General features: G+C 45.8%; 1 long non-coding RNA gene across 1 annotated transcript in view; it reads left to right on the top strand.

Annotated features, from left to right (window-relative positions):
* The first annotated feature begins 5,122 nt into the window (after positions 1 to 5,122).
* LOC135400796 (uncharacterized) overlaps positions 5,123 to 15,272 on the top strand; it is a 46,874-nt gene continuing 36,724 nt past the window's right edge. The window contains exon 1 of the long non-coding RNA XR_010424648.1: positions 5,123 to 5,351. This is a non-coding gene — a long non-coding RNA (uncharacterized LOC135400796). The remainder of the gene's footprint in view (positions 5,352 to 15,272) is intronic.

Here is a 15,272-nt window from a genome sequence, read left to right as displayed (position 1 = left end):
ACTAGTCCGGTAGATTGTCGACCTATGCTGGATGTAGTGGTATCGGTTCCACAGATGGGTTTTCGGATGCGACTGTCCTTTTAATGGGGTGCAACACCCTCCGCGTTTCGTCAATTCCGCTCGATAGATAGGGCTCTGTGTATGCGAAATCGTCAGGATCATTTCGTGAACAGGAAAATTACTGCACCATCGTCAGCCCCATTAGTGCACTGTCCTGTAAAATTATTGTGGACTGTTCTACGATATCACGGTGCTTTGACACTGGCACATCTAAAGCTACATTTTTGGTTCAGTGTGATCGGTAAAGACCAGCGAAGTTGTGTAGTCGGCAGTGCGGTCTTACGTGGCGTTCATTCTCAGTTTTGACGGCATCTGATCACCTGAACAGTGATGGGTGTCTCAGTATAGTTGAGAGTGCTGTTGTCGACTCATTTACGCCGACGCCAGAACTTCGACACTCATATTTGTACACAAAGTCTAAAAAGACGGGAATGAAGCTGCATATGACAGCGGCGGCAGTTATCTTCACGAGCACAGTGCCAGCGGTACAATGCTTGTGGTGGATTGTACAGCGTGCGGGGGCATCGGACAGGTTGCTGGTCGCCATCGGTGGGCAGCAAGGGGAGGCTGTAACAACCGGACAACTTGATAGCCACACGTTTTTGTAACGAGGTGGCATCCATCAACAGCTATGCACTGGAATTTCTAAGGCGAGCTCAGTGCACAAATTGTGACCAATAAGACGCGGACGCTGACCATCGGCCACCGTGCTTGCAACAAGTCCCTCCGTTCCCTCGCCTGGAGAAGGGCGATCTGGCGCACGCGAAGTTCTATATCAAGTTCTACGCCACGTTCTACACCAATGTTTTAACTGTCAGCCAAACTGTTTGCTGTCAGATGTTTTAGTACACAGAATGCGGAACGTCGAAGTTCTAGAGCTGTCAACTGCCACCTGTGGCACATTAGTGTTGCCGTTCCCTGTAGTATTTTACCCCATGAAAAGAAAACTAAGCAGGCATGTGAACGCTGTGTTATTTAACTGAAACCTCACGCATCCCTCATACAGCACGTCCTCATCCACAAGGACAGTTCAAGACAACGTAACGTTTGAGTGTTGTCTATAACAGGATGCGACTGCCGCACACAAATGTGATTGGGCAATAAGCTGACCAACTACAGCGTTATGCAGGATGCGCATATTTCAGTTAAGCGGCATACCGACTAAGAAGAGCTCAAATATGTGTATATAAAAAACTAGTATATAAAAAACAAACCATCAAAAAGGTGAACACAAGAGATAAGCTTCCACAATATACCCATTGGACAGAAACGCCACGGACACACACACATACAGGAATCAGGTTTCTTGTGATAAGCCAGATAGCGTACAGTGTCCCTCCGTGTGACGCAGTTCACGCTCCACGGGAATGTGCTCATGTTCGTCATGACACCGCAGGCGGAGCAGAGGCTTCGGCCGCTTGGTCCGATACGTTGCATTAGATGATGAAAGCCCCATTGGGGTCAACTACAAGCACAGCAACTACAAAGCACTACGAAGACCTCTCCTGTGTGTTGTATTTCTTCTTGTAGTCAGGGTCCCTGATCGGCATACTGCGTGGTAAGCGTGGGTCAACGAGCTCTGGAAGCAGCTAGTCATTATAGAACCGCTCAAGGTATACCCACCCCTCAATGGACAGCACCCCGGAAACAGGTGCTGTGTTCACGTCCATACAATCTGACATGCTATCTCGTGGGCCCTCAGTATCTACAACGGCCTTCAGCAAGCACACTTTGCATTGCAGCGTCATTTCGTTCCGTAATCCATTTCTCTTTTCTTTCAACGTTATCCCCATGCCTGCAAGTGTGCAGTTGAACGGACTGTGGATTCCCAGCGCTTGAAATCTGTTGAACAAGTGCACATAGCCCACAATGCTTCGCCCTTCAACAACACACAGGGCCCGTTTCCAGACGTTCCTGCAGACACGTCTTGGGTACTGTCGTTTCTGCTAGCTCTCGATTGCTTGATTCGTGAGAGTCTGATACTACTGAAAGATTATCCAGATGCCATCTCTTGTAAGGCTTGTTCGTTGCGTCTCATCCGTTTTCCGCAGATAGGTTTCGTACTATGCGAAAAACCGTGACTGTCGAGGCACAATCACGGAACGAACCACGGAACGAAGGATTCCGAGATAAGAGCGATAGCTGCGCGCCGACACTCCATTTATACACACATGCCAAAAGACAGATTGTGACAATTTATCCGGTTTTTCCCACTTGCGCATATTTCTGTGGCATGCAGACAGACAGATGGCACCACCGCGCACAGCCAAAATCCCAGCGGGTCAGCATCGGCTAACCATTGCTCACGAGAATCCGTGTAGCAACTCTATGCTTCGACATAAACAAAATCTTTCGGGACATATCGATTTTAGACATATTTTTCTAGTACTTAATAGGATTAAAATTCTCACCTTAGGTCTATTTATTTTGTGATTGGCCAACAAAATTGAAGGAAGCGCGAAACGGAATTTCTGACGTCTGCAGAAACATTTCCAACATAAAAGATGAATTTCTGGCACCATTAAGTACTAGAACCCATTGAGATCTTCCATTCAAGACTTATTTTATGCAAATTGAGCAATTCCTTGCGGAGTTATGCGGTTTGAAAAATGCATGAGGAATTCCATTGCGCCAGGAGGGTGTTGCACCCCCTTAGCGAAGAAGTGCGAAGTAAGGCGATATACCTTACTTTGGCAAATGAAATTCGGCTTATGAAACCTAAAGCCGGCAGTAATCTAATTACGCGGCCACTGTCTTCACCCATGTAGAACGGAAGGAGGCGAAATGTTTTTCTATTGAGGTCCTCAGTTAGAGCGCATTCTTGAATCAACGCATTGTTTACGGCGAGTCCACTGCTGGAACTCAAGATGCGTGTTTTCAATTAAAAATGCACACGACCACTCCCAGCGAAGGTACTCAACCTTCTCCTTTGTAAAACTGGAAAGCCTCGAAATGCTCCATTTATACCATCGAATAATAAATAGTTGAATTCTAAATAAGCTCACCTAAGCCGTGCGGAGCGGAGGAATGAACTTTTGCTGTCGCATAAGATGCCGCCTGCAATCACTTTTCATTAAAGTTTGCTCGTGAAACTAATTCCTAGTCGCATTGCGCAGGTGTCGTTCTAAAGCTCATCTATTTCTTTTTGCTTACTGGTGGCCTTTACGGTGAATTGAATACGCCAGTGAATTGAATATGCAGAAACGTACTTCCTGCCTTCTCTATCTTTCTCATTTTCTTTTTTGCCCTTCAACGATAGTTTGAAGTACAAACACTGTATGATGCTGCTGCACTCTTTTGGGTCATGCCATCTGGAGTCGCTTGCTTTTAAACCGGCGCAGTACGTACAGTCAATTATGCATTAACTATCAGCGCCACAACAAAGTGTATTCTGTGCAGTGCAGGACTTGCTTCAAGGAACGAACGTATTCTGGGCGCTTTTCGCTCCGAGATCGAACGGTGTCGGCGCGCTGCGGAGAACGGAGAACTACCGCAGTGCCAACGCGTCGTCTGCTTTTACACGCTTATTCCGCGTTCAGTGCATTAGGTGGAGCATTGGGGAACCGAACAGTATCGTGGCATCGCGGCACATGTGATCTTCCGGCGAATATACACAAGAATTGCGGAAAAGAACCATCAACTCCGAACATCGGCCCACGTGTTATCCACATAAGAATATGTGACAGTGTCGCCCCCTATAGGTCGATCTCGCAGCGATGTCGCATCTTTTGTGATGTGTGCGTTGTCTTCGTCGCAGAAAAAGCGGAGGGTGTCACGGAAAACGTGGCAGGATTAGGGAATTTTCGGAAAGTGTAGAAGTTTCACGATAACGTGTCTGAAAACATGATAAGCCAATCGCATGATTCCTTTGGACGGGCTGATGCCACGTTGCTGATATCTGATTGACTGACGGCAGTATACGGAGTCGGAATCGGAGCGGGCGCTTATGATCCTCTAAAACCAAGTTCTTCTTGAAGTTGAGTACCAAAGACGTCCAAAGGATATTGCTACCTCAAACAATATGAAAGTAATCGCAAAAATGTTGCATAGTTGCTCGATCACGAAAAAAGCAGCGGTCGCCTGTGGAAAACGAAAAGCGAAGTGCTGGAAGCGCTGGAAGTCTTTTGACAGAACCTGGTCAGGGCCCTCTTGTGCTCCGGCAAAAAACTGGCGCTATACAGTCGCAAATTTTTACTCACATCTGGCATTGTACAAAAAAATAAGTAACAACAACAAAAAAAGTTCGGGTTCGGTTCGGTTTCGAAAGAAAATAACGTTTTTTTCCAGTTTTCGGTTCTGGTGTGTTAAGTTAGTCAGGAACATATACAACTACTGTGTCAATACGCCAGTGGTCTACCTTCGGGGCTTCGTTTTATTTATTTTTGCTTTGGTCGTGACGATGACTACGCGCGTGTGGCCAACAATGGCAAGCCTGTCTCGACATTGCCCTCCCCACTAAGAGAAAGGGGTAGATGTGTGAATTCTAAACGTTGTGGCCGCGCTCGTATAAACTGATAGGTTGACTTTTTACTGGATCGTTTCATAATTTTACAGCATGTCAAACTTGCACCGCCAGATGGAACGGCTGTCGGTTGCTATCGACATGAACTTAATGACGTTTTGTGAGACTTTTTGCACAAACGAAATTGGAAAAGGACACGAAACGTCACACCTTCGGCAGCTTTTGATCCGTAAGAGTGTGTGGTCTTTTCACCATCTGTTAATAAACGCAATTCGCCTTCATGTTTCTTGTGCGACAACGTCATCCGTGCCGTCTAGGCTGATGGCTCCTATCGTTTCCATGGCAAGATTTATCAACAAGAACAAGTAGCAATCTGTTCAGAGCGTCACGAAGGGCAGAAAGAGCGAAGAAAATCACCCGAGCAGAAGTGAGCATGATAGTGCAGAAAGTCACCGTTCTCATATCATGCGAGATAAAAGCATGCTTTCCCTCTCCGTCCAGTCAGCCACGGCTAATGCATGCGTACAGAGTGACGCTACAAGTGAATTTGCTTCAGTCGACTCCAGTCTTCTTCTGTGCTCCCAGACACACCCCGTCGCGTTAAAGGTGCGTCTCATCTCGTCCGTAAAGATTTCTAGCCTATGTCGCAGGGTGAGTTCATCCGTTGAAGAAGTCGCAGAAGGGACAACAAGAATGGACGATCGTGAAGGAAATTTACCTCGTCAATTTTTGCTCCGACGCCTCACGAATCCAGGACAGTTTCACGCGGGATTTTCAACGAGTACAGATTGTATATTGGAATGCTCGAGTGCTTCGCCGCCGTAAATAGGTAAGCATAAAATAGTCTCACAAATTAGTGGCAAAGAAGCAGTACAGCGCTGCGTTGGTTCGCTCTGGCGCGCGCTAAGGGCGGTTCGCTGGGGAGTCGCTAGGATACAACGTGAACGTGAAAAGGTCCAATTAGACGAGAATGACTGAGGCGAGAGAAGTATGGGCTCTATGGAGTATGTTGGAACGTGCAATCAAATACCTTATTGTTTATTGGGCACCCCTGGCAGTAGGCGCACATGTGTTTGTTACAAAATGCGAGGAATTACCGTGCATCAACTGTGTTTGGACGAAATCCTAACTATGCGGGAAGACCGCTCTAGCGACCGACAGAACTATGGACCATGAACTAAAAACTATTGACTGAATTTTATGAAATAGGGAATACTTTGTTAATTACAATAAATGGCGATATATGTTTGACGGCGCAGAGTGGTTGAAGGTAACAGTGGTTACGCACTGAAGACAAGGACAGACACGAACAGAATTCAGACCACTGTCCGCCTTCTTCAGTGCTTTCTACCGTGATCAGATACTAGCATCAGCAGCATCAGCCTCACTAGCAACATCCTGGGGTGCTGTCCTCGTATTGACTAATGAATTTTTAGTTGTGAAAGATAGAAGTTCGGCGCAAAGACGACATCTGTTCCTTTGCGGTGCGCCGACAACGAAAAAAAGAAAAGAAAAAGAAGATGGCACCTTTTGGAGGTAATAATAATAATTGGGTGTAGATCTACACGTAAGGCGAGTACCATTGGAGGTCATTTCCGTCGCTCCGCAAGAAACGTGGGGCCTTTTTCTCCCCCTAAAAATGGGGGGGGGGGCGGAGAAAATGCTGTATAGCCAGGCGCGGATCCAGAAGGGGAGTCCTGATTCTCCTCCCAATATTTGTCTTCACATACGGCTTCAATTGACCCTAGGGAGTGCATGTAGCATGCTGTTCAAGGCTGAACGCACCCCTCCCCCCTCCTCAGAAAAATCCTGGATCCTACCCTGATTGCGGCTCATGTTCTTCCTCACGTTTAATGACAGGGTGCCCTTAACAAGATACGCCTCTGTGCGACTTTTTTTTTTTTTATTCACCGTAAAAGGAAAGCCCTTAACATACATATAAAAAAAACACGTCATAACCAACACCACCTAGATACAGAAAGCCTGCGCGCTTGTCGACGTGACGTAACAGTTAAGAGTCAGCCAATCAGGATCGTGGTTTCAACGGCCGTAGCCAATCACGAACGTGCTTTCAGCGGTCGTGGCCATGGAGAAGAACCACCGTCGTCTGCGAGTTGTGACTGAACGTCCCCGCGTACTAAATGGGAAAACTTGGAAATCAAGCGCTAAACTGTCTCAGTCTTTCTCAAAACTGACCTTCTGGAAAGCGTCTTGCACTTTTTTGTCTAAATATTTAGGTCTGCAGGTTCCAGGTGAGCTGCAAGCATTTGCTAGTTCTTGAATTCGCTGAACGGTGAATTGCAGTAGCAGACAAATTCCGCCTCATAATTGAAAGAGGGAGAGGAGGCAATGCGGAGGCTTTCTGTATCGACACTCTTAAAACAAAGCTTCACCACATAGCACGCTGAAGGCCAGCCATTGTACAGAGTGATACCTCTATCACTCTTGATTTTTGGAAATCGTGGGGCGTACGCCTTTTTGTTTCAATTGACATTTCTGCATGAGTGTCACAAAAAGGCGTACGCCTCCCGTTCTCAACAAGTCAAGGGAGAGAATGATGTCACACGGGATGATGATTTGCTAGGAGCGTGCTATGTGGTGAAGTTCATTTTTCAGGTGGTGTTGTCACAACGCGCCAGCGCGACGCGATATCGCTGCGCATTGTCACGTACGTGGTACTGGTTCTGTATTTCGCGCTTTTTTTTGTTTTGTCGACAGAACACACACACAAAACAGTCACACAAAGCGACGTTGGAAACACCACCGTCGTATGTTACTCTCAGCTCTCTATGGATTCATACCTCGGCCCCTATATCGATATTTTAGACGTTAACTAATTAGTCTTAGCTAATTAATTGGTTATACACAATGGAAAATATTGACGACAGCGATACACGACTGTTCGCAACGTTCAGTTGGATTCAATCGCGCAAAGCGCTATGTACTTTTTTTTAATTAAAGAAAGTCTCGATACATGTTTAGCGGGACGACGAGTTTTTCCTTGCACATTGCTACACCCTACTCTATGTATCAGGTTTGTGGACCACTAGTTTTGTTACTACAGTCGGCAGAGTGTTACTTTCTTTCTTCTTTTGCATCGAAATATGCAGATACTCGCACTGTTCGCAGCTGTTCGATATATTGGAACTTATTTGCGGTAGCTATTTACCACACTAGATTCTCAGCATGGCTGACTTACTTTGTACAGCTCAATGCAAGATCAAGTCTACGCTATATAAGGCTTCCCGCGCCACTTCCACATATACTTTGTGGGGAAATAGTAGCGTCACTGATTTCTCTTGGGACGTGAACGAAAGCAATACTGCAGGTCCACAATTCGCTATATTCATCTCCACTTTCTTTCCTCCCGTCTCTGTTGCATAAAGGTAATGCATCTATCGGCGAAGCCAAGCTTGCTCTACTGTGTCTTCATTGCAGCTATACATGAAGGAATGAAAGAGCAAAGTAATCAAGCGTGCAGACACTTACCACTTTCTGGCCTAAGTTATTGCAATCCCATTCCAGCGATTAGAATGTGCAAAGAAGTTTCATCTGTTACTCCGAACTTTTTACGGCGCGTATTTTACTCGGCCAAATATCCCCCTATTTAGCTCTACGAGCTGTGAGGCAAAATTCAAAGTACTACAGCCTTTCTCCTGGCATTTTACTGATTGATTCGTTGGCTCTCTGCACATAGGAGAGCGCTATGAGACGTGTGAGACTGTGTGACCACCCCAATCTTTGCAGAATGGTAGCTATATGTTAAATTTTTGTTGGGTTCTATTGTGAACGTTATGATCCTCGAGAAGGAAAATTAAAAACCAAGCGAAACCAACTCTACGTATTTTCTGCGTATTCTCTGCGTATTTTCCATCTCACTCAAAAACCACCATTTTCTCTAGTGCGCGCTTCATTTCCATTTCACCACACACTGTTAGAAAAAATGTATTAATACGAGTGGTTGTCCGTTAAAACTGACGGCCGCTCGGCCGCTTCGTACGAGCGGTGCATAACGTCCGTTTCCACTGGAACAGTGTGAAATCTTGGTTTTGACGGTGTAATCATCTGTATCTTGTATAGATTTGGCTTGATTTTTTTAATTTTCTTTTCTACATGACCATGGCGCTTGCAAAAAAATCAAAGAAAACGTTAGACAAATGGCTATCAGTCTGCAAAGCTTGGGTGGGCAAACTCCGCCGTCTATTTTTATGATGCAATGGAAATGTGTAACGTTTGCTAGACTAACCGTGTAGAATGCGAATATTCCATTGAGTACGTGTACAGTGACGGTTGGCAAGCGCATCAACTGCTCTAAAACACGGCGCCTGTCGCGAAAAAGTGGAGAGGAGAGTACTGGGACTAGTGGTTTATCTAGACCCCCTTACACCCCCAAAATCTGGAGGAGACCCCCTAAAATTTTGTGAGATTGCACAATATGTGGTCAAAAGCATGTAAATACACCCCCCTGCAGAGCCGAACACCCCCCAAGGACGAAATTCTGGGTAAACCACTGACTAGGAAAACGGCACATCACAAACGATTTGATGTAGACAGCACACCACTCCCCTCGAGCTTCAAGATCACTGTTGAAAATCGTGCACTCTTTATTTGTGGCCGTCATGATTTTTCTCAGATGTCATAATAATATGAACCTCTGAACACCCGCACAGTCCGCAGTGCCCGTCTCCAGGAAAGGAGGCGAGGGGGTTGCAGGCTGTGCCCTCCTCCCCCCGCATGCACTTTGCCCCCTTTGGAAAAAATCCTGGGAACGCCCATGAGATAATAGAGCGTTTTATAGCTATATAGAAAGCACTCCACGAAAATGATACGATAACGGGAGCTGTGAAATCAAACATGAGCAACGTAATGTCAGCTAGACGAAGAAAAGAATGAAGAATGTCGAGGTCACAAAGGTATGCTTGAGAATGGAAGACGTAGGAAGCATCCAAAATTTATAGATTTATTACGAGCTTTCAGGCAGAGACTGCCCTTCTTCAGGTACATTGCGCAATGCACCTGAAGAAGGGCAGTCTCTGCCTGAAAGCTCGTAATAAATCTATAAATTTTGGATGCTTCCTACGTCTTCCATTCTCAAGCATACCTTTGTGACCTCGACATTCTTCATTCTTTTCTTCGTCTAGCTGACATTACGTTGCTCATGTTTGATTTCACAGCTCCCGTTATCGTATCATTTTCGTGGAGTGCTTTCTATATAGCTATAAAACGCTCTATTATCTCATGGGCGTTCCCAGGATTTTTTCCAAAGGGGGCAAAGTGCATGCGGGGGGAGGAGCATTGTGAGTATAGTGCAGTATTATGCACTAACTCTATGTGTGCGTCTTAGCTTCCTTACCGTTCAGGGATTCTCCACGCATTTTTAATGTCGTACAGCGAGGCTACGCGAATGTTTTTTGGTGTGGGCCTTATTGTGTATTGGAGTAGGCCTGTTGACGCGGATTTTTGTGTGGGCCTTAGAAACATTCCTACAGCGCTCACAAGATCGATCACAAAAAATCGCTTTTCATGCATTGTTCACTTAATTGCGATCACTCACAAAATAAAGAAGCCTCAAACGAGAACGTAATTTCATTACGCACGAGAAATCTAGAAATGTGTATCTAAATCCCTATATCCAAACAATTTTGTGTACATTGACTCACCTATATACTTCCCACACCGAGAGGAATCACTAATATTTCAGATCCAAGCTAGGTGCAAGGTGCAACATACGGGTGGCGACATAATCCCTTTGTCGTGCGTTACTGACGCAACACCGATGGAGGGTGGTCCGGATTAAGACTGTTGCTGGACCGGATATTTTGTAGCCACAGTAATCTTGAACGCACGTTCGAACGTGATGTCTCGTTGATCGTCGTGCCTGTGCCTCTGTTGGGTCTTCCTACCCACGTGATGCAATTCATGTCGTTGGGAAGCTCCGTAATGCGCCATGTGCCAAAGATATGCCGTCTTGGGATCTCTGGCCTCATCACCGGTGTTAAATTATCAGTGGAAGGAAATGAACGGAAGACGCAGCTCCCTGAGCACGTTGTTTATTTCGCTTCGCCAACGGTAAAATGTAAAAGACACCCGAGCCAAGGCCCGAGCCGTTTGCGCGCTATCTTGCGACGGCATCGCCCTCTGACGTAGACAAACACGTGAGGGCAACGTAATACATAACAGGGAGATTAAAAAAAAAGAGGGGGAGGATAAATCCAGTAATCCGGTGAAAGTTGATGGAAGTAGAAGTCAGCAAGTCGAAAGTCATCAATATTTCGAACTGTAGATATCGATATGTCGATTTCGAACATCGATATTTCGAACTGTTTCGAGACTGTAGATGCCGAAGAATAGTCTCTGTTCGAAATGTCAGTGGTTCGCGACCTGATGGCGTTTCATTTCAATGCACTACCACGCCCCTTCGAGAATAGCCACTCGCAAGATAAAAGAAGTGCTTTCAACCGAACGCAAGGGGCCTTGTTCCAGGGCCAGCGAGAGAAATTAAGGGGTCCCGGGTGAGGGGAGATGGGTCATGCCCGGGCCCCCTCCTCACGTCTCGATAACATAGACCAAGTACTTCTTTATATGACTACGACGGGCGTGCGGGCCCCTGAAGAGGCACGAGCCCCCGGGGGCCATCCCCGGTCCTCCCTGTCCTCTCGCCGGCCCTGCCTCGTTCGACGAACGGCACGCGCACTCACTCTGTTCACATCCTCTCCTTCATGTTTCCTCATACACCGCTAGCGCGGTTTAGCGCAGAGAAGGAAGGGGAGGAGCCATATACATACATGAGTATGACGCAGCAGCATAACAGCAGGCAACACAGGATGACGCAGCGACATCTGGTGAGCAACTCTTGATCTCCCTCGCATTCGTGGAAAAGGAAACAGCGCGTTTATGGGGAAGCGACAAAAATGGCCTCCCGAATCTGCCGTTTTTCCGTTGCCATTTGGTGGCGCTTTTTTGGCTCGATCCATTTTCTGAAAACGCCAACGGCGTCAGGCACCAAACTGAGCAGATGTTTCCTTGGGGCAGAACTTCCATCTTTCGTTATTAAGAAGTTCCAGTTAGATAACATTAATGAGGGTAACGCTCCAGGCGGTCGCTAGCTCCGGCCATAGGGTGTCTCATAGGCCATAGGGTGTCCCCGAAGAAGAAATGGCATTTACCTATTGAAAAGAGAAGAAAAAAAAAAAAAAAAAAACCCGATCAGAGCTAGCGCAGAAGGATTGTTAGACTCTTGTAGAAGGATTTGGGCCGTTCTACCACAGATATACCTGTGGCCTGATGCCACAGACATTCGGAATGCAAGAATTGCTACCTTCTTAAAGCGCGCATCGAGATGTAATGTAGTATAGAACGTGTTTATCCATTGCCGTTTTTTCTCAATCCTGGTTATTCCCTGGTCCATTTATCTCGAAAGGGAAGTCTATTGCTTTCGCGTGGCAGGGAGAATTGATGATCATCCAGCCATCAATATTTGTGCGCTTTTCTTATGCAGCGCAGTTATTGCTGCAATGGTCCATATCCAGATTCTGCACAACATAGGTGCGGTGTTTACTTTATTAATGCCGCATACGATGGCGCCTAGGGATTTTGTGGAAAATGGCTTTGGTGAATAGTCCTTTTTCCGCACGTTTCGCTCCGTTACATGTAGTCGGTTTCGCTGATCGTTCCTGCCATTTCAGTTCAGACATGACTGTCACAACCTTTGTTCAAGTTGCCATTTGCTAACGTTTAGCCCCTGCTGTTGTACCATGTACATGGTAAATTTCAAATAGAATAGTGCAATAGACGTAACAGTACAATTTTACTTGTGACGAGTAGCCATCCTCCCTTGTTATCCCAGATAAACGTAAGAGACGGTCCTTTGCATCAATGTCAACCTGCATGGAAAGTTTCACAGCGGAAAGAGTAACAGAAGCGGATAATATGGGCACCGGGAGTACCGAGACTCATGCGGCTCTGACATCACAGCGCACGCCGCTGCCAATGAGGCATCGCACGAGGAGTCACGTGCTTACGGCTGCCAATAGGAGTGGACGCATCTCTGAGCTCTCTGACGTCGGCGCTTAACTCGGGAGCGTGTTCGAGGGCTTGTATCTTGCTAAGTAAGACACGTAGAAGGATAATTCGTTTGCTTCGGTATTAGGGCGTGCAGTGGAGCGCGCCCGTGATGTATTGAACCACATCTACGAAAGTGTCCCAACCCCTTTAACTGCGTGTGGTTAGAAGAAAGCCCTAGCGCAATATGGTTACACTAAAGAAAAGTAACCTGAATGACCGATTCAGCTCAAGCGTGGCTTATTTAATCCTCAACATATTTCACTTGGACGAAAGTAAAATTTCAGAAAATTCAATTAAACCGGCTCCATTTATATTCGCCAAAATGAGGTGTTGGTGTTGTTCGAGAAACTCATTAACACCTTCATAAACATGCGATATTCAAATTTGATAATTCAACTAATACTAATAATTGAAAATTCATATCATGTGCCGAATGGTAGTATGTGTAACTAGCGACTCTGGCACGCTTGCAGAATCATGAGCGGTAAGTATGTCGGTGTCATGATGTGCACTCATTTATCTGTTGTCTTTGTCACGTTGTGTACTGTATGTTTAATCAACTACACATTTGTCAACGTGAAAGCAAATTACGTTGTCCGAACGCATCGTGAAAAAGAAAAACTGTGGTACATGTATGTGGAAAAGGTTATGCGGAGAGATTGACCTCTGATGAGGAATTAGGACCTGCTAAAAAGGAATTGGGGAGCAATTCCGTGGATTTAATCTCGAAAAGTACTAAAGGTTGTGGCAACGCCCGTAGCCCCCAAAAAGAACTAAGGTTACACCTTTTTCCTTAGAGTAAGCTAATTTGAAATTGAGATATGTGATGAAGGGAAAACATGACGCATAACATCCAACAACGCCTGTACATCTACATATTTTTCTTTTCAATCAATCAATCAATCAATCAATCAATCTATCTATCTATCTATCACATCTAGGTACGTGCAAAAACCGTGGGATTGGCGGGATTCCATTGAAGTTTAACATACATGCCGTGCCACGTTTTTTTTCTCTCCTTCTTTTTGTTCTAAGCTTGCAAGTACGTTCTCTTCGACCAGAGTGAACGTCGTGGAGGGTACGTTTTCCTTTTGTTTATGTCAAAGGCCGAAGACTTCGTCGCGCTCCACGGTTTCGAAATGATTAAGTGGAAAAGTTCGGCATCGCACGAAAGAAACATTGCCACCCATCGCAGTAACGTTGTCGAAAGCGTGCGCTATTTGCATATATATTAAACGCTTTAGAAACAGATTACACGGGGCGTTTGATCATTCTTCAACGCCGAAAGGGATTACTTAAAAATAATGTATGGTCCTGAACGGCGCTCTATCGTAGAGCAACACACACACACAGATACACAGGACTGATGATAATATGGAGTCAGTGATATACCCAGGAAAGAAATATTGACGCCGCTCTGTCCAACTGACATTTCCTGATGAACCTATAGAATACATCCTTAAATGTGGATTGATGCATTGCGTTGGCGTTGGAATGTGTGAGACCGGTCATGATGGGCGAAGTCAGATTCTACATAAGTACAGTCTTAGAAATGAACTTCACCGCATAGAACGCCCCTAGCCAACCATAATCTCGAGTGATATCGTTATGTGCCCTGATTTGCTGAAAACGGGAGGCGTACGCCTTTTTTGTGGCAATTATGAACAGCATAAGTGTCACAAAAAAGGCGTACGCCTCCCTCTTTCGACAAATCAGGACAGATAACGATATCGTTCGAGATGATGGTTGGCTAGAAGCGTACTATGCGGTGAAGTTCATTTTTAAGAGTGTAATAGTTCAGGGAGTTTATAAAGATTTTAGAAATATCGCAGTGACAGCTATGTGTGAGACTTCAGTATTTAACAGGGTTGCCCGACTTGGGTACATGTAGCGAAAACTCGCTACTTTTGGCTTCGGCTTGCGCCTTAGTATCGAAGCTGGCTATTCGGTTATTTTCGGCTACCGCTCCAACCTCCTACCACGGTCTCTCCTACTGAGGAATTCGGCAAAACAAAAAGAAAAGAGACGTGACGAGCTCTCAAGCATGCTTTCATCTTTTTCTCAACCATGTTCAACGGTGACACACTGTTCGGAGAATGGGAACGCGGGGAGGGCTTTGAAGACGGTGATAAAGAATCATGACGTGTCTCCTCTCCCTATGCTTCAGCCTGGTTTCGTGCGCATGTGCCGTGGTGTGTATACTTTGGTGAACCAAGATTTCTTTGTTCGTTGGATAACGTTGCCTTCATACAAGCAATGGCACGTGACGTATTTCCTGTCAGGAACAACAACAACATCAGAATTGTTTTGCTGACAATTTATTTCCTGTCGGAAATTAGGTAAATAAATAGTGATTAAAGAAGGAAGTCAGCGAAAAGGTTAGCCAGCTGTAGGACTCGAACCCATATCTTCTGGTTATCGGTCCAGGGCTCTTACCAATAGACCTTTTTAGAAAAGCAAGCGCCACCTGTGGCACGCAAGGGTTCGTGGGAACTAAGAGCGCCTTAAAGCATTACGAGACGGCCATTTGCGGATGTAGATGAAGAACAATAGCATTCCCGGAGTGCGCAGCAGCTGCGTCAGCCGTGGTAAACCATAACCCAAGCCTAAAGACAGAGCAGTGTCCATCAAAGTTCTCATGCTGCTTTGCGCCGCGCGCTTGGTGGCGCGCGCATCTTTGCAAAAT

The sequence above is a fragment of the Ornithodoros turicata genome, chromosome 7 (assembly GCF_037126465.1).
Source record: "Ornithodoros turicata isolate Travis chromosome 7, ASM3712646v1, whole genome shotgun sequence".
Taxonomy (NCBI): Eukaryota; Metazoa; Arthropoda; class Arachnida; order Ixodida; family Argasidae; genus Ornithodoros; species Ornithodoros turicata.
Note: the sequence above shows the minus strand (reverse complement) of the source record. Positions and strands in the feature narration are given on the sequence as shown.